The sequence below is a fragment of the Piliocolobus tephrosceles genome, chromosome 5 (genome assembly GCF_002776525.5).
Source record: "Piliocolobus tephrosceles isolate RC106 chromosome 5, ASM277652v3, whole genome shotgun sequence".
Taxonomy (NCBI): Eukaryota; Metazoa; Chordata; class Mammalia; order Primates; family Cercopithecidae; genus Piliocolobus; species Piliocolobus tephrosceles.
The window spans coordinates 54086532-54106978 of NC_045438.1; the positions used below are offsets into that span (position 1 = coordinate 54086532).

Below are 20447 nucleotides of genomic sequence, written 5' to 3' on the forward strand. Positions count from 1 at the left end.
TTTTGAGCTTTTGGGTTCATCTGGTTTAGTCCACTTCTAGCAAGAATCCTGCTGTATCAGGTTAGCAAAAATCTACCACCCTTGATATCTGATCAAATTCCTCATTTCTCCCACCCTCAATATCTTATCACTCTGGCCTGCCTTCAGCAATCATCCTGGCAAGTGGACTTAGCAAGAATTATCCTCATCCCTGATGTTTCCTCTTAGTAATTTTCTATCCACTTGACTACCTCACCCCCTAACCCGACTCCTTGGCTAAAAATCTCCACTTGTCCTTATTATATTTGGAGTTGAGATAGATTTCTCACTCCTACCACAAAACCCCTTTGTAGTAGAGAAGTCTTCTCTACTGTCTTTTTCAAGTGTCATGAATAATATTTTTCTTTAACATAGATGTGCCAGAAAATGTGCTTCATTTTACAAAAGGTCTGTATTAAGGAACCAACTTCTGTTAAATGATGAGGATGCTATTTGCACTTTCTGCTAACAATGAAATATTATGCAATTAGCATAGAGGACTATTTGAGTGGATTGTGGGATGAGCTGCATAATGAGAAGCTAATTACCAGGAGAGATCCTCTCTGCAGATATTTGTAGCATATTTTCTTTTAGACAAAATGCAGAATATCTATGTGGCATTTACATAAATCAGTTGATTTCTGGGATGAAATTGTACAGGGAAAGATTGCTATCCTAAACCAAAAGGAAGTATTCTCTGTGCCCATTATTTCATAATTAAATTTCATGTTCTCTTGTAATCAACCAAAATATAAATATTGATTTTGCCACCTGTGTTTTTCAGTACAGCTGAGAAAGACTTATCTGAAATCATTTTTCACCTGAAAGTATGTGTAATCTGTGGACTGTTAAGGAACTATTTTCTAACTCTTGAAGTTTGTGATAAACAATTTTTTGCCCTGAGACAGTAAGTTAGAATCACTAAATGAGGAAAACACTTAGTTTACATTATCTTTCCTGTATTTAATGACTCAATTTCTGTTTCTGTGCATTTAAAAATTTCTCAAAAAATATGACAACAGCAACACTTTCCCGCCTCTCTTGGCTCCACCCTATCCAACTCCCTCAAGAAGCTCAATAGTCACTAGAACCTTCTGAAGTCAACCCAGGAAAGCTAGGCTATAATAAACAAATCATGAATATCAATGAGGCACATACTGTGAAATTTATGTTACTTTTAATAAGTCTAGGTCCTAATTAAATAAATTTAGAAACCGATTGTGGTGTATAGGTTTATAACTGATTATTGTATATTACAAAGCAAAAATTAGGTCCCATAGTCTAACACCAGTTTGACAATGGGCAGAAGATATCACATCTAGACTGCTCCCAGAATGTCTCATTTGAATGTTCATGATACATACATTTGAAATTTATTATAGGCCGGGCGCAGTGGCTCAAGCCTGTAATCCCAGCACTTTGGGAGGCCCAGACGGGCGGATCACGAGGTCAGGAGATCAAGACCATCCTGGCTATCACGGTGAAACCCCGTCTCTACTAAAAATACAAAAAACTAGCCGGGCGAGGTGGCGGGCGCCTGTAGTCCCAGCTACTTGGGAGGCTGAGGCAGGAGAATGGCGTAAACCCGGGAGGCGGAGCTTGCAGTGAGCTGAAATCCGGCCACTGCACTCCTGCCTGGGCGACAGAGCGAGACTCCGTCTCAACAACAACAAAAAAAAGAAATTTATTATAAATAACTGTAGTATAAATTTCTTTTTATACAATATCTTACAATTTGCAAATTACCTTTGCATATGTTATTACCTTCCTCACTACACTGTGAGCATCTTAAGAACACTTAAGAACAGAGATTTCTGTTCATCTATATTATAGCCTTAAGTTTCTCGGGTTCCATGGGTACCCTCTTGCAAGTTCCTGAGGTGCTACTTGGTAGCCCAAAACATTCCTCCTCAAAGTCCAGATTCCAATTTTACAAGCTCTTCTATTGACTTCTAAATTTAATAATCCCAGTCTTTTTTCTTTTTCCCAAGCCCTAGGGGCAAACCTACTTCCTGCAGTTACCACCTTTGCCCTATGGTTTGAATGTGTCATCTCCAAAATTCAGGTATTGAAACTTAATGGCCAATGTGATGACAGTAAGAGGTGGAACATTGAAGAGGTGATTAGATCTTGAGGGCTCCTCCCTCATGAGTGGTATTAAGACCCTTATAAAAGCAACTTCATGCATTGTTCCGGTTCATTTGCCCTTCTGCCTTCCTCCATGTGAGGATACCATGTTCCTCTTCTCCTGAGTATGCAGAGCAAGGCTCCATCTTGGAAGGAGAAAGCACTCACCAGAACCCCCAACCTGACAATGCCTTGATCTTAGATTTCCTAGCCATCAGAAGTGTGAGGAATAAATTTCTGTTTTTCATAAATTATCCAGTCTCATGTATTTTGTTATAGCAGCACTAAAACACTCTTTGAATGTTCAGTTCAGTACCTATTTATATGTTCAGTTCCCTAAAAAGTGATTGGTATTTCTTCATATTAAAGTCTGTTAAACTAACTTATATGATTTTTTTTTTAATGGACTGTTCCACTGGAAAGTTGCTATTGAGTTGCATCAACTCACATATCCCACTTCTTCAACTGGTGAACACTTTAGGGCTTCTGGTAATTATTATACATTTGCTGATACTGGCTAATTTTTTTGAAAACAGAAGCCTGCAGCTTTAGTTTTACCACCTCATTTTGTGAGTAACACTGTAAAGCTTTTTTGTTCTTATGGCCAAGAGGAGAAAGAGAAATAAGTGAAGAAACTAACACAAACTTATTTCCTTTAGTCCCTTTCCTTGATGAAAAGGAAAAGAAATACATAAAACCAAGAGTCCAAGCCTGGTTATCAGCTGCATTGTAGAAGAAATGGTCAGGTGAATTGGTCTTTTGCTTCTTAGGGAGTTTTATGGAGCGCTTCGGGAAAAAACTCAGTTCTCTGTGCATTGAAATGGAAAAATAGTGTCCAACGTCGAGGTATCTCTTGAAATAAAGTGTTTCAAACATTCTGAAAAAATGTTTCTGAGGGGTCAATTTCTGAAGCTAGCTGATTTTGTTTTGACCTAAAAACAGGCAAATACTATGGGGAGTAAGGTATTGCACACACTGTTTTTAAAAACACAGTTTTGTTGTGGCCTAACTCATGTCGGCCAAATAATTCCTCTCTATAAACAGTCTGCCAAGTCCCATCTATAAACAATCTACCAAAGTTGTGACTAGACAGAAAGATTAGGCATTATCATTTTTATGGTCCTTCTTGGAATATTCCCTCTTTTCACCATTACAACCAATTATTCTTCTTTTTAGAAAAATTTTCTGGAACTAACATTTTCAAGGAAAGTCTTAAAATGCTTTCAAATCACTACTTTCTAAGAAAAGAATAAACTTCTGAAAATCACAGGACTTTCTTATACCTCCAGTTCCAAATGCAGCATCCAGCACTATATCTCTTTTATTCAATAAGCATTTTTGGTCACCTCCTATGTGCCAGGCCTGTGTCACTGCGCCAAGTGCTGAAAACAGAGAAAACCCAGACCTAGACCTGCCTCAAGAAGTTCAAAGCCTCTTAAGTTGGATAAAAGGCTATACAAGACAATGAGATATGAAGACTACCTAAAGAGATGAACAAATAGCTATGAAAGTCCAGGAGAGGGCAAGATACATCTCAAGTGGGGAAGATCAGAATTGGAAGAGGTGACATTTGGATTAACTTAATGCTGGTGTATTTCATCACACAGACACATGGGTGGTGTGTTAACTGTAACAGGATGGATGAGACTTATCTGAGTTAAGACTTAAAATAAGATCTACCCACGAGATAGAAACTGAACTTAGGGAAATGAATCTAGTTTTAGGTTCCCTTTCTTAGAGTGTGGCCCAGGAGTAATTGTATCAGAAAGACTTGGCTACTTGTTAAAAATGTAGATTCCTATGACCAGTTCCCAGGATTTCTGATTTATTGACTGGAGTGAGTAAATGCAAAAATCTATTTAACTCATGCTGCAGGTGATCACCATCTTGCCTAAATTTGCAAGGATTTGTCAGGCAACAGGTGGTAGTGCAGAAATCTCAAGTTAGAGACACCCAATATAACAAAAGTAGATGTTCTGACAGGTGGAGACAGAGCAAGGACAGTATCAGGGAACCTAGGAGCAGGCAAGATTGCATATCCAAAGAGACCTGCAGCAAGGCATCCTGTCCCCTCCATATGGCCCTGGGTATTGGGATTTCAAGTTTAGGACTTTCTTCCAGGTGAAAATATACAGAGAAAGCAAACTGGAAATAACAAAGTAAATCACACAGTTTTGTGGTGAGAGTGTGTGTGTGTGTGTGTGTGTTTGAGACAGAGTCTCACTCTGTCACCCAGGCTGGAGTGTAGTGGCGCACTCTCAGCTCACTGCAAACTCCATTTCCTCCATTCAAGTGACTCTCCCGATTCTCCTACCTCAACCTCCCAAATAGCTAGGATTACAGGTGTACACTGCCATGCCTGGCTAATTTTTGTATTTTTAGTAGAGACAAGATTTTTCCATGTTGGCCAGGCTGGTCTCAAATTCCTGGCCTCAAGTGATCTGCCCACCTTGGCCTCTCAGAGTGCTGGGATTACAGGCATGTGCCACTGTGCCTGGCAATAGCATAGTTTTAAAGTTTTCTAGGCAGTGTCAGAAAAAGGACATGGGCACTAAACTAACTTACCCATGATTTAGTTCCTAGGAATGGGGGTCAAGATAAAAATGCCAGAATCTAGTTACTAGAAGCAAGACCAGAAGCACATCTTCTGGTTTTAATTCTGGTTCTTTATTATAAGGTTGGTGCAAAAGTAATGGTGAGCTTTGCTATAGAAAGTAAAGGTTAAAACCGCAATTACTTTTGCACCAACCTAAACAGACTCACCTAAGAAGCTTTATAAAAATATGTACTCCTAAGCTTCCCACTGGACTTAGAAAATCAGAATTGTGAAGAGAGAAATGTGAATTTTTATAAGTTCTTCTAGGTAATTCTGGAAATTATTCAAGTTTAAAAAGCAATAAACAAGGACTCCGTTTCCCCATCCACAATCACCACAGCCCCCACCAATCACAGGTCACAAACGGAGCCTGCAGTAGGAATCCTGTGGCAGATACTGAGAAGAAAACAAGCCTATGGACCAAGCAGTTAACATAAAAATCTCACGGCAAGAAGAAATGTCAGCTTGCAAGTTCTGTGAGTCTTGCAGCAAACAAGATATTTCCAGTACAGAATATCAGCAAAGTTTGTTGTTGCTGTGGTTTTGTTTTATCACAGTATTTAAAATAGTTCTTCAGCATATCGATACTTAAAATAGTAAAAATCCCATTGGCCCTGTCTTAGTGTGTTCCAGTTGCTTCAACAAGATATCATAAACTGAGTGGCTTATAAAGAACAGAAATGTATTTTTAACAGTTCTGGAAGCTACGAAGTCCAAGATCAAAGTGCCAGGAGATTTGGTGTCTCCGGACACCCAACCCACATTGGGAAAACCTAATCAGCTAACAAAGGCCCATCTCCTAATACCATCATCCTGGAGGTTAGGATTTGAGCATCAGAACTTTGACAGGACACATACAGACCAAAGCAGGCCCATTCTCTTACTCCAGCTCAACAGAAGAATCTCATTTACAGACATCACTGAGCCTTCTCCCTGTCTGAATTTTTTTTTCACCTAGTGACTATTGACAAAGAGCAGTGTTGATTATGATGTTAATTTCAACCAAACAACATTGGTAGCATGTAGAGTATTTGCTCATTCCATGGTCTCATGTCACATCATGCTGTTTTTAAATCAAATTCTACTTTTAATCTTTAGTTTTAATTTACCTTTACCTGAAACATAAATGCCATTAATCACATAGAAGGAAAGTAGGAGCTAGCAGAACAGTAATCTAGCTAAGCTGCAAGCAAGTGAAGCTTTTTTGTAAGGAAAGAGCTGTAGAATCACAAGACAATCTGTATCACAAACCAGCAAATATATGCTAAATAGTGTCTAATTTCACAGGGTGCCACCCAATTGAAATTGAGCCAGGCCACCTGATTCCTTCTTCCACTGGTAAAGACCATCTCATGTGAACCAGCTGCCATGGATGTGGTTCAAAAAGCTGTCCCTGAAAAGAACTCTGGGCCATCTGTGCTTACAGTTCTATTAATAGAATGTTCTCCAAATCATAGACCTTCATCTGCAACCTCACATCAAGACTTTCTCCAACATGAGACCCGAAGAACATCACTCATCAGCATTCTTTGTGATCTGTTGGGAAGGCACCATGATTTGAAGGAAAGGGTCAAAGGTGGGGTGGGAGCCAGATGAGATTGAACTCTGAGGCCAGGGGCATTCCTTTTCCCCTTTATCTTGCCAGGGTCAGGCCTGGTGATGACACAATTGTGTGTTGAGTTGTACTGAAGCATTTTGTAAGTGCCAAGGAGGTGGAAGCAGCTTTACAAGGTTATTGCATAATGGAAAAAGCCATCCTCATTATTAAAAGAAGATGAGAAAAGGGAGGTTCATCAGTTCAGTAACTTGTGCATGTTGATACATCCTAGGGCCAAGATTCAGACTTGGGTTCTCTGACTCCACACCTGAATTTGATGGCCTCTACCATCTCATACGTTTTTAATTTCCATTATTTTTGGTCGTACTTGGGAACTTCGACTTTGATTGTGATTTATTTTTCTTGAACCAACCCTGATGGAGTTTTTTATGACTCTAGAGAAAGGTGAAATGACTAATACAAGGAAGCTGAAGTAGCAATAACATTTCTTAAAATTAACTGTTAAGAAATATAGAGGCTTAAACCACATAGAAATAATAGCAGATGACATGAGACACCAAATGGAGTCCAACTAGGCACACAATGCATGTCTGATAAACTTAAGAGAAATTGTAAAACACACTAAAAGAAAAAAATGGAAAGAATGGTCATTATGTTTAGATCTTTTTTTAAAAAAAAGCTTTTGCTAAGGCCATCATTTTCTCTTTAAGACGATAGAAAGCTAGTGGCTACCAGAAACATTGCAAAGATAACTAAAGATGTTGATATGAAACATGGAAGCAGCATCCTCATGCTTAATGTGCTGCTAAGGAAATAAATATAAGTAAACCAAGCTGACTACATATCCCTTATGTTATTTTCCCACCATGGTTCTAATCTTAAGAACATCAAATATATGAGACATGATGAGTGACAATGACAAAGATGCTGTGCAATACAGTCTAAACCCAAGCATATGGCATGTAACATACATAGCTATGTATAGATCCATTTATTGATATGTGTGTGTATATATATATCTATATATCTGTATCTCATATGACATATAATAACATACTGCCAAGAACAAGGGTAGAGGCTTTTAAAATATGTAAAAAGAAACTAATACAAAAGTTAGAATACAAGTCAAGAGAACAAATAATCTAAGAAAAATGGGAATATAGTTTCTTCAGTCATTTATTCAGACAGTGTTAAGTGTTAGAGGTTAAGAATGTGTAACATTTTGTTGACTTCTATATATGCTTATAGTTTAGTAAAGAAGATAAAAATGTGTTAAGCAATGCCTTACACTAGTGGAAGAATTAGAAAAGACTTCCAGGTCGGGTGCGGTGGTTCACGCCTGTAATCCCAGAACTTTGGGAGGCCGAGGCAGGCAGATTACTTGAGGCAAGGAGTTCAAGACCAGTCTGGCTAACATGGTGAAACCCCGTCTCTACTAAAAATACGAAAATTAACCGGGTGTAATGGCCCATGCCTGTAGTCCCAGCTAGAGTTCAAGAATCACTTGAATCTGGGAGGCAGAGATTGCAGAGATCCGAGATTGCACCACTGCACTCTAGCCTGAGCGACAGAGGGAGACTCTGCCTCAAACAAACAAACAAACAACAACAACAACAAAAACAGAAAGACTTCCAAGAGATTGTAAACGAACATGTAAAGTAGGAAATTAGACCAATGAGAATTCTTGAAGGATATTTCAAAGAGTTTAAAAAGCCCAAAAACAAAAAGGAGAAAATAAATGATTTAAATGTCTCTTTTTAAATGTAAGGCAAAGGCGATAAACCTGTTCCTGTAACCAAATTTCTGTTTAGTAGCTCTGCATTGTTACCACAACATGCCAATGAGAACTCTGGTTCCACTGAGGAAAACCTTTCCTATGACCCTCTAGAATAGCAAACTCAGTGCCAATGGGGTAATTACAGAGTTATTCTATGGTTTCCTGTGTTTTGTCTGTTTGTCAATATTAATGCTAAGGACTGCCGAGACCAGCTGGGTCAGGGAGGCCCTAACCCAGCGGCGCTAGAGGAATTAATGACACACACACAGAAATAGAGAGGTGTGAAGTGGGAAATCAGGGGTCTCACAGCCTTCAGAGCTGAGAGACCTCAACAGAGATTTACCCACCTATTTATTAACAGCAAGCCAGTCATTAGCATTGGTTCTATAGATACTTGATTAACTAAAAGAGTCCCTTATAGGAAACGGGATTAACTAAAGTATCCCAATGGGATACAAAGGGACGGGCCGAAATAAAGGAACAGGATCGCCGCAGCAGCATGTCCTTAGGGCACAGATCACTCATGCTTGTTTGTGACTTAAGAATGCCTTTAAGCGGGTTTTCCGGCCTGCGCGGGCCACGTGTTCCTTGCCCTCATTCCGATAAACTCACAACCTTCCAGGGTGGGCATTATGGCCATCAGGAACATGTCACAGCGCTGCAGACATTTTGTTTATGTCCAGTTTTGGGGCCAGTTTATGGCTAGATTTTGGGGGGCCTGTTCCCAACAAAGGACATTAATTGAGATGCATGCTTCTAATTCCTCTTACTTGTATATAAGTACTGTAGATTAGAGAAAGGATTTCCAAAACTGGGGAAAAAAAGAGTCCCTAAAAAGGCAGCACCATAAAGAATTGTAAAAGAGGAGAATCATGTCCTCAAATGTTAAAAGAAGACTTAAGGATTAACCAAGGAAATTTTCACCTTTAAAGAAAAATGAGACATTATGTCAAAGATTATGAGGAGGTGGAGGAAAGAGAGAAATGCCTCAGAATTATCTGGAGGGTTTTTTAAAACCACACCATACATTACACACGTGCATAAACATACACACACACACACACACACACACCTGTAGGATCTGATGTGCTTACGACAGTGACATGATCTCATGATTCAGAACCAGGGCCATGATGAACTACTATCATTGGGGGAATATGTCTTACCCTCAGATGTGCTGGAGATGATAGAGTTGTTTAAAAAATCAGAGTGCAATTAGCAGAAGAACTAAGGCAGAAGGAGATGCCTTGTGAAATACATTAACAATAACAGTTAAAGCAAGAGAATCAACTACCACCAACGGAAAAGTAGGGTACCCTGGTACTTGCCTCACTGAAAATCATCTAGAGCCAATTTAAAAGGAAAGCACAAACAACCCTCCAAAACAAATCCAATATGATTATTTTGTGAAGGGTAAAAACAGCCCCCAAATTATCGCAATGATACATTTTTTTAATTCAACAAAAGACACAATCAGGAAAAAAAATAGAACAGAGTTATAAGGTAAACTTTTAATATTATGTACTTATGAGACACTAAAATATGCAATCCGTTTTCTTTATTGCTGTAGAAAGTAGTATATATATTACTTTATAGTAGAGTTCTACAAGTAGAAATTTTATAATTGAACTAGGTATTATTTATTACACATAAATGTTACTATTTTTTCTTTGAGTTTGGTTATTTTTAGTTAGAAACTGCTTATAGTTTAACCCTGATAACAGGGTCAAATTGTTACTTACAAATATAGTAAACATGGCCAGGTGCAGTGGCTCAAGCCTGTAATCCCAGCACTTTGGGAGGCTGAGACCGGCGGATCACGAGGTCAGGAGATCGAGACCATCCTGGCTAACACAGTGAAACCCCGTCTCTACTAAAAAATACAAAAAACTAGCAGGGCGAGGTGGCAGGCGTCTGTAGTAGTCGCAGCTACTGGGAGGCTGAGGCAGGAGAATGGCGTAAACCCGGGAGGCAGAGCTTGCAGTAAGCTGAGATCCGGCCACTGCACTCCAGCCTGGGCCACAGAGCAAGAGTCCATCTCAAAAAAAATATATATATATATAGTAAACTAAAGGAGCTTTTTCATTCTAGCATGCCTATATTGTGGGCTTATGATTTACCCTCTGCAATATTACAAACTTGTCTTTAAAGGAAAATGAGACATTATATCAATGATTATGGGGAGGTGGTGGAAAGAGAGAAATGCCTTAGAATCATCAGGGTAATTTTACAAAACCACACCACACAGGTGCACACGCATGAGCAAGTGTGCACACACATGCGCATATGCACACACAGACGTAGAGGTCCTATTTCTTCAAAGTAAAAATAAGTTGAATGTTAATACTCTACATCAGAAAAAAATACCAAAGTTTAATGAAGAGCTTACTCGCCTTCTTTTTTAATTTACTGAAATCATCTATATATCTTTTTTGTAATTGTCAACATTATTTTGTATTTTATCTTTCCAACTACAGTTTTCTTGTTGCTCCTTGAAGAAATTATTTTGGGGAATCTGAAGCTTCATGTTTACAGATTTGCAGATCCTTTGGTAACACAAGAGGATGACAGAACTGCCTCAAGTTATCTTCTGAGCTGACAGAGTTCTCAAATTTGCACAGACACAACGTTTAGTGACCTTTGGAGTTCTGAAACTACATGAATCATCATTAAAGGAAAATTGAGCCAAAGCCACTGGGAAGTTCATTTCTCAGAGGATTAACTTCATTTTGTTTCATACATAAGCAGTGAAGGTATATATAGATCCATGTTATTTTTCAGGTCAAGTAAAACTTTCTTGTGATTTAAAAGTTATAGTAAGTACATGATTGTATTTGAAACTCTATGTAGCTAATAAAGACAAAGAGAACAGCTCATTTGAAATTGCCTGCACAAGAAAATTAAAGTTTCCAAAATCTATTATAATGTTGTCACTCTAAATGAAGACTCATGTGACATATTGGACTCCCATACAGAAGACTACTTCAGGATTGTCTTTCTATAATTACGACTTTCACTTCATTAATAATCATAATGCCTTTTCCTATATGCATCTGTCCATCAGCAAGTGAAGACAGGAATTGCCTGACCTTGCAAGAAAAATAAACTGCTCAATGCAAATAGTAATGACGTTGGTAAAACAGTTTGGCTTTAGGGAGATGAAGATGATGTATTTTGGGGAAAAAAATCTCTTATTACTAAGGTATACTTTATCCCCATATAAAGTAGCAAAATAATATTATTTATTCATAAACAAAAAGTAGTGATCTAAAGGTTTTCCCAAGTTATTTAGGTTGATACAAAAAGTAATTGCAGTTTTGCCGTTATTTTGATGGCAAAAATCACAATTGCTTTTGCACCAACCTAATATTAACACATCAACAGATATAGGATATCGGATCTGAATTTAAAGGGTCAGTTTATAAATTGTATATAGTTCTCTCCAGATATAAAGTGGATTCCAGCACTCTGCATGCCTGAGCCTCTGCTCCTGTGACTATCCTACCGCCTTTATCCCTACTGCTGCCACCTTGAGAGAGATCGTGCACCTACAGGCTGGTCAGTTTGGCAACTAGTTCTACGGGGCAATCCTACTGGCACTTAGCATGGGGATAGCAACCTGCTGCTGGAGTGCATCAGTGTGTACTACAATGAGACCACCAGTGGCAAGTATGTGCCCCACGCTGAGCTCGTGGATCTGGAGCCCAGCACCGTGGACTCTCCTGTCCTCGGGCTCCTTCGGGCAGATCTTATGGCTGGACAACTTCATCTTCCATCACAGTGGTGCTGGAAACAACTGGGCCAATGGGCACTACACAGAAGGTGCGGAGCTGGTGGATTCGGTGCTGGACATTGTGAGGAGGGAGGCTGAGAGCTGTGACTGCCTGCAGGGTTTCCAGCTGACCCACTCCCTGGGAGCAGGGACTGGGCCTGAGAGGGGTACCCTTCTCATCAGCAAGATCCCAGAGAAGTATCCAGACAGGATCTTGAACATGTTCAGTGTGGCGCCCTTCCACAAGGTGTCAGATATGGGGGTGGAGTCCTAAAACATCACCTTCTCAGTTCACCAACTGGTAGAAAACACAGCTATGACTTATTGCATTGATAATGAAACTCTCCATAACGTCTGCTTCCGAACCCTAAAGCTAACCACACTCACCTATGGTGACCCAAACCACCTGGTGTCTGCCACCATAAGTGGGGTCACTACTGCCTAAGCTTCCCCAGTCAACTCAGTGCTGACCTGCAGAAGCCGGCTAAGTACATGGTCCCATTCTCTACCTGCACCTCTTTATGCCTGGCTTCACCCTGCTGACCATCCAGGGCAGCCAGCACTACCAGGCCCTGATAGTGCCTGAGCTCACCCAGCAGATGTTTGATGCCAAGAACATGATGGCTCCCTGAGACCCCTGCCTAAAGGTGGCCACGGTGTTCATGGCTTACATGTCCATGAGGAAGTTGGATGAGCAAATGCTTAATGCCCAAAACAAGAACAGCAGCTACTTTGTTGAGTGAATCCCCAACCACGTAAAAACACTTGTCTGTGACATCCCACTTTTGAGGCTATAAATGTCTGCCACCTTCATCAGCAACAGCATGGCCATCCAGGAGCTGTTCAAGCACATCTCTGAGTAGTTCACGGCCATGTTTCGATGCAAAGCCTTTCTGCACTGGCACATGGGCAAGAGCAGGGACTAGATGGAGTTCACCAAGGCCGAGAGCAACATGAACAACCTGGTGTCCCAATACCAGTAATACCAGGACATCTCAGCCATGGAGGAGAGAAAGGTTGAGAAGGAGGCCAAGAGGAAGGTGGCCTAGAGCCTTCAGACATGGACACTGGGTAAAGTAGGGAAGCAGGGGGAACTCTATTTACTCACAATCTTTTCTCTGATAACCAGGTCTCTCTGTGTGTGCACTTGGAGTTCTTCTTGACTTTATATCACACACTGTACAGACACCACCATTAAAAGCATTTTCATCGTGAAAAGAAAGTGCCTCTCCCAAGAACCATCTCAAATTCATTTCTGTTGGCCAGGCGCAGTGGCTCACACCTGTGATCCCAGGACTTTGGGAGTCCAAGGCAGGCGGATTACCTGAGGTCATGAGTTCGAGACCAGCTTGGTCAACATGGTGAAACCCCTTCTCTATTAAAAATACAAAAAAATTAGCCTGGCACGGTGGTGAATGCCTGTAATCCCAGCTACTTGGGAGGCTGAAGCAGGAGAATCTCTTGAACCCAAGCGGTGCAGGTTGCAGTGAGCCGAGATCATGTCACTACACTCCAGCCTGGGCAACAAGAGCAAACCTCCATCTCAAAAAAAAAACAAAAAACAAAAACAGTTAATCATTCATCTCTGTGAAGCTTTGCAAATTTCAAAGCATCCTCGGCATTCTCAGGGGGCTTTCTCTCTTGAGCCTCTGGGATGCATCTCAATCAATTTGATTGCATTTAGTTTGTAGAGTGGGTAAATTTGGAAAACATGTCAATATCCTAAAACACTGAAAATCCTAAATCCTTGAGGGTGAAAGTTCTTACCACTTCAAACGTACTAGTGTAGGACCTGGATATAGTAGGTGCCCAATATCAAAAAAAAAAAAAAAAAAAAAAATCAAAGTAGAGATCTTTCACCTCCCTAGTTAGCTGTATTCCTATGTAAATTATTTTGAGTGTGTGGCTATTGTAAATAAGATTGCATTCTTGATTTGGCACTCATCCTGAATGTTGTGGGTGCATGGAAATGCTACTGTTTTCTGTGCATTGGTTTTTTGTACCCTGAAACTTTGCTGAAGTTATTTATTAGATGTAAGAGTTTATGTGCAGAGACACATTAGGGGTTTTCTAGGTATAAAATCATGCTGTCTGCAGAGATAGTTTGACTTCCTCTCTCTCTATTTGGATGCTTTTTATTTCTTTCTTTTGCCAAATTGCTCTGACTAGGCCCTCCAAAACTACATTGAATAAGAGTGGTGAGAGTAGGCATCCTTGTCTTATTCCAGCTTCAAAAGGAATGCTTCCAGCTTTTGCCTGTTCGGTATAATGTTGGCTGTGGGTTTGTTACAGATGGCTCTTATTATTTTGAAGTATGTTCCTTAAACGCCTAGTTTGTTGAAGGTTTTTAACATGAAGGGATGTTAAATTTTATCAAAAGCCTTTTCTGCATCTATTGAGATGATCGTGTGGTTTTTGTTTTTAGTTCTGTTTATGTTATAAATCACATTTATTGATTTGCATATGTTGAGCCAATCTTGCAACCCAGGGATAATGCCTACTTGATTGTGGTTAATTAGGTTTTTTGATATGCTGCTGGATTCAGTTTGCTAGTATTTTCTGGAGGATTTTTGCATCCATGTTCATCAAGGATATTGGCCTGAAGTTTTCTTTTTTGGTTGTGTCTTGGCCAGATTTTGGTATCAGAATGATGTTCATCTCATGGAATGAATTAAGGAGGAGAAATCAGAGATGACACAAACCAACAGAAAAACATTCCATGCTTGTGGACAGGAAGAATCAATATTAAAATGGCCATACTGCCCAAAGCAATTTGCATATTCAATGCTATTTCTATCAAACTACCAATGACATTCTTCAGAGAATCAGAAAAAAAAACTTCTAAAATTCATATGGAAATAAAAAAGAGCCCAAATAGCCAAACCAATCCTAAACAGAAAGAACAAAGCTGGAGGCATCACATTACCTGACTTCAAACTATACCACAAGGCTACGCTAACCCAAACAGCATTGTACTGGTACAAAAACAGACACATAGACCAGTGAAACAGAATAGAGAGCCCAGAAATAAAGCCACACACCTACAACCATCTGATCTTCAACAAAATCAACAAAAACAAGCAATGAGGAAAGGACTCTCTATTCAATAAATGGTGCTGGAATAACTTGGTTAGCCATAGACAGAGGGTTAAAACTGGACCCCTTCCTTATACCATGCACAAAAAAATCAATTCAAGAAGGATTAAGACTTAAATGTAAAACCTAAAACTATAAAAATCCTTGAAGGAAATCTAGGCAATACCATTGTGGACATAGGCCCTAGCAAACATTTCATGAGGAAGACACCAAAAGGAATCACAACAAAACAAAAATTGACAAGTGGAACCTAATTAAACTAACAAGATTCTGCACAGCAATAGATACCATCAGTAGGGTAGACAGACAACTTACAGAATGAGAAAAAATATTTGTAAACTATGCATCTGGCAAAGGTCTAATATGCAGAATCTACAAGGAACTTGAACAAATTAATAAGCAAAAAACAAACGATAGCATTTAAAAGTGGGCAAAGGACATGAATAGTCATTTTTCAAAAGAAGACATACACGTATCCAACAAGCCTATGAAAAAATGCTCAACATCACTAATCATTAGAGAAAGGCAAATTAAAACCACAATGAGATACCATCTCACACCAGTCAGAATGATTATAACTAAAAGGTCAAAAAAAGAAGAGATGTCAGTGAAGTTGCAGAGAAAAGGGAATGTTTACACACTACTTGTGGGAAGGTAAATTAATTCACCCACTGTGGAAAGCAGTTTGGTGATTTCTCAAACAACATGATATAGAACTACTTTCTGATCCATCAATCCCATTATTAGGTATATACAGAAAGGAATATAAATTATTCTGCCATAAAGACAGATGCACGCATATGTTCATCACAGTACTATTCACAATAGCAAAGACATAGGACCAACCTAATTGCCCAGCAATGGTAGACTGGATAAAGCAAATGTGGTACATATACACCATGGAATACTATACAGCTATAAAAAAGAATGTGATTATGCCCTTTGCAGCAACATCAATGGAGTCGAAGGCTGTTATCCTAAGTGAACTAATGCAGGAACAGAAAGCTAAGTACTGCCTGTTCTCATTTATAAGTGAGAGCTAAACATTGAGAACATATGGATATTAAAGAAAGGAACAAGAGACACTGGGGCCTACTTAAGGGTAGAGGGTTGCAGGAGGGTGAGTTTTGAAAAATCTACCTATTGGGTACCATGCTGAATACCTGGGTGATGAAATAATCTGTATATGAAACCCACGTGACATGCAATTTACATATAAAACAAACCTGCACATGTACCCCTGAAACTAAAATAAAAGTTTTAAAAATAATAAAATATAATAAAAGTTGCAAATAAATAATAATTTAAATATTTTTAAAATAAAAGTATACTAAATGTACAACTTAGCATTAGATACAATTGCTTTATCTTTAAGTAACATCCACTAATGATGAAGTTGAAGTTTAAAATTTTTTAATTTAGAAAATTATTCCAATCAATTATTTACTGAATAAAATAGGATTTTATAAGAATTCTTTATTACTAATTTTTCTATCAGTGTTCAAATAAAGTAAAAGTCATATGCCTCATGGAAATGCCATTAAGAAGCTTCTTAGAAGTTTGGATTCCTGAGTTACATCTTCCATAGACTTCCCAGAATCGACATGACAAAAATGTACACTCCACTGGTACCATTTGAATTAATAGAACATTGTGCTGGAATTGAGTTGAAAAGCACATTCTTAACTTCCCTATTTCAATTATGTTAAAAAAAAAAAAGAAATGAAAAGAAAACAAAAGAAAAAAGAAGAAAAGAAAGGCTTCCTAGAACATCATGGACTGTGGAATAAAATTCAAAGAACTCTTTCATTCGACACAATGTAAATTATATTATGGTTCCTTTCCCAAAGCTGACCCTTGCTTATGACACGTTCTGTATTCATAATGTTCGTATTCTTGAGACTGTCACCTGATAACTTTTGCATGAGTTGTTTGCACCAAGTACCACGACAAAAGCATTTTCATTGTCTTTTTGTTAAAAAACGGATACACAGGAAATAAATCAAGCAAATCATTACATTGTCATCATCAGTCCAAATTTTTCATATGTGTATGGAATAAAGTCTTTTATTATTCCAAATATTTTATAAATGTTTAATTTTGAATAGTAAAAAACAGAATATTTCCAACTTATTAATTCGTTCTCATTCTTTCCTTCTGACTAGGCTTAAGAAAACAGAAAAGCAATTTTCTTTTTTTTTTTTTTTTTTGAGACGGAGTCTCGCTCTGTCGCCCAGGCTGGAGTGCAGTAATGCAATCTCAGCTCACTGCAAGCTCCGCCTCCTGGGTTTACGCCATTCTCCTGTCTCAGCCTCCCGAGTAGCTGGGACTACAGGCGCCCGCCACCTCGCCCGGCTAGTTTTTTGTATTTTTTAATAGAGACGGGGTTTCACCGTGTTAGCCAGGATGGTCTCGATCTCCTGACCTCGTGATCCGCCCTTCTCGGCCTCCCAAAGTGCTGGGATTACAGGCTTGAGCCACCGCGCCCGGCCGGAAATGCAATTTTCTTACCCTACTTCAAAGAGTCCCATGAGACTCATTTCCCCCAAAAAAACTCCCAAATCATAATTAAACCTATAGGTAACAGAAATAAAGATGAAGTTAGTGAGACAAATAATAGCCAAGCCTATGTTATAACAAAAAGTTATCTATTCTCAGAAACCTCTTAGTAAATGAATTATTCTGTTTGTGAGATATCAGTCTAGACTATAATTCTATTTAGAAAGAGGCTTGGGATTTCACCTCAATGAATGTACTAGTTAGATATCAGGTAATATAATAGAAATTATTAAACCAGGGCCACTGGAGACAACAAATATACTTTTGTAAGGATTTCCTACTTGGTAACGAAGGTAAGAATGTCAGAGTTGTTCAAGGAAAGTTACAATCCACAATCTCTGTTCTCTTTCTAGCAAATATATATTATATATATATTTCTTAATATACATTATAAGAAATCTATTTACTACATGTATTTGTATATATAGTAAGAAATAATGGTAAATAAAAGGAAGACAGAGTTAATGAAGGAAAGATTCTTTCACCTTATTGGATTTGCACGGTCTTCGTGCAGGGCTGAAACTGCCAGATATGTGTTGCTTATTAAGAAACTAATGTCTGAAATTGATGCACTTGTTTAATTTTAGAGTTTTCCAAGTACTATTTTAACACATCTCGGAAAAAGGGACTATAAATCCTAATTCAACTGTATTATTATAGTAAACATCATATTTACAAGTCATTCTGTGGGAGTTATGCAAAACCATGCCTCCATTAACACTCCCTTTGTTTCCTCCATTGCCATATGGAAGGACAGAATAGATACCAACGCAATCTTAGGTTAAAAAGAATATCTCTCTAGGAAACAACGCTAAAGAGGGTTGGTGGGGGAATGAAATTACCAAAGGGGCATCTGATTAAATGAAAGAAGCCAGGGCAGACAGAAGCACAGAGGGTAATAGCTATTTTGATCCAGTGAGTATTGACCACAAAGAAAAAAAAAAAAAAAGGATCTACATTGTCACAATTACTCCTCTCTGACAAAGTCTAAACGTTTCTAGGTCACCATGTACCGAGTTTTATCAAAGTGACTTTCAGAAGTCACATAACTATATAATTTATCTTTTGACTGAAGTTAATCACATAAACTAGGAGGTCTTTGAAGACCAGATTGACCCTGATCTGGATGTATTCATTCTTTATAGCTTGTTTAACGAGGAAACTATTTCAGTCTTAGGCAGTCTTAAAAATAACAGAAAGAACATTTTCACAAGAACCTATACATTAGGTAGGGGAGAAATAACTATTTTCAAACAGCTTTTCTTTTCTCCACTTGATTACACTCATTATGTTTTGACGTTAGACTTTCAAGCTGGTCAACATTTATGGAGACAAGAAAAAAAGGGGTTATAGTGACTGGCCACAAACACCACACTCTGATTGGAAAGGAAGAATAATGTCCAAGAATATGGTGAAATTAGCACACCTAGAGTACTAGGAATATCCAACTTCAGCCTGGAGGTTCACAAGAAAGATTTTCCTGGGCGACAAGATGTCAAGGGAAGCACCTCACCTGACTACAGCAAACAATGACATCTGGAAAAGTTATTTCCTGCATAATCAGGAGAAATAAATGAATCAATCACTTTTAAAACAGGTTTTTCCTTTTCTACTATCATCTATGTATCATTAATGATTCACTCAAACTACTGAGTTTAAGTTGAGTAACATTTAGATGAACTTATATGAACTATAGTATATTCAGTTACAATTATTCACTTATTTTTCTTAGCTTATGTTAATCTTCCCAAATCTCACTTATGTATGACCAGATATGTTTATTTATGAATAAACTGTGTAGTTTTTAATTTTAAAATATTTTGTCAGTTATACATGCACATATTCAAACAGTTCTACAAAGTCATACATATTTAATGAGTCAAATAGTCGTACATGACTTACTAAGAAAAACATGGCTTCCTTCCACACCTCTTGCCTCCATTCCATCCTCCAGGCAACTGTTTTAACTCTTTTAGTTCTTTATCTCTATATAATCTACTTAGACCGCCACACTCTGAATTTTCCGTTTTAGGCATAATCTATGGACTTGGCAGTACGGAAACAGAGACTTACTTCTTTTTCTCTATCCCTACGAAACCCATAAGCACCCTCATTTCTCCATTTCCCCAGTATTGTTACATCATCTTTGTGGTTTTATATTAAATACTAAGCCACACAGTATACAATGATGATTTGTATAATTGTTTTCTCCTGGCAGTCTTACATTACTTGTTTCCTTTGTTTATTATGTTACTAATTCATCTCCCACATGCTCCTTATTTGTATAACTCTTTTCTCATTAAGTTGAAACCTATTAATTTTATCCATCGGAGACAACTTCCCAAAGTCTCCTGACTTGGTCCAATATGGACTGCCTGGCTGCTGGGTGCTGCATGGGTCATCAACCTGAGAGCTTCGTGACCACAATCATGGGTCTCCCACATGTCTCCCTGCATGTCTCTTGTGTATTTTATGTCTCTTTTGTTCCCTTCAGATGTCCTCCCATTTTAGTGGAATGCATTTTCCAGTAGATTCCTGGTAAAGAACCATGGACTTTGCTTCATCATCTTGCTTCCAATGTTGCTAATGAGAAATTCGATTACATTTTGTTTCTTGATCCTTTTAAGCTATGTTTTTCAATTTTGGAAGTGGTTAGAATCTTCTTATTCCAAATATTCTGAAATCTCTCAATGATATACAATGTGGGTTTTGTTTTCATTTATTTTTCACAGCACCTCTTGTGAACATCTTCAGTATGGAAACTTAGGTCATTCAGCAGCAGGAAATTATTTTTTGACAATTTTCCCCTTTTGTTTTCCTCATTCTTTCTTTTTAGTTTTCTAGTATATGGATGTTGGTCCTACCATACAAATCCTCTAGTTTTCTTATCCTCTTGCTCCTAGTTTTTATATCTGCTTTTAACTTATTTTGTAGGACATTTTAT

At 38.4% G+C, this 20447-nt stretch overlaps 1 pseudogene; it reads left to right on the forward strand.

The window, feature by feature from the left end:
* Positions 1–6109: 6109 nt before the first annotated feature.
* LOC111538478 lies at positions 6110–12591 on the forward strand (annotated as a pseudogene).
* Positions 12592–20447: the final 7856 nt, after the last annotated feature.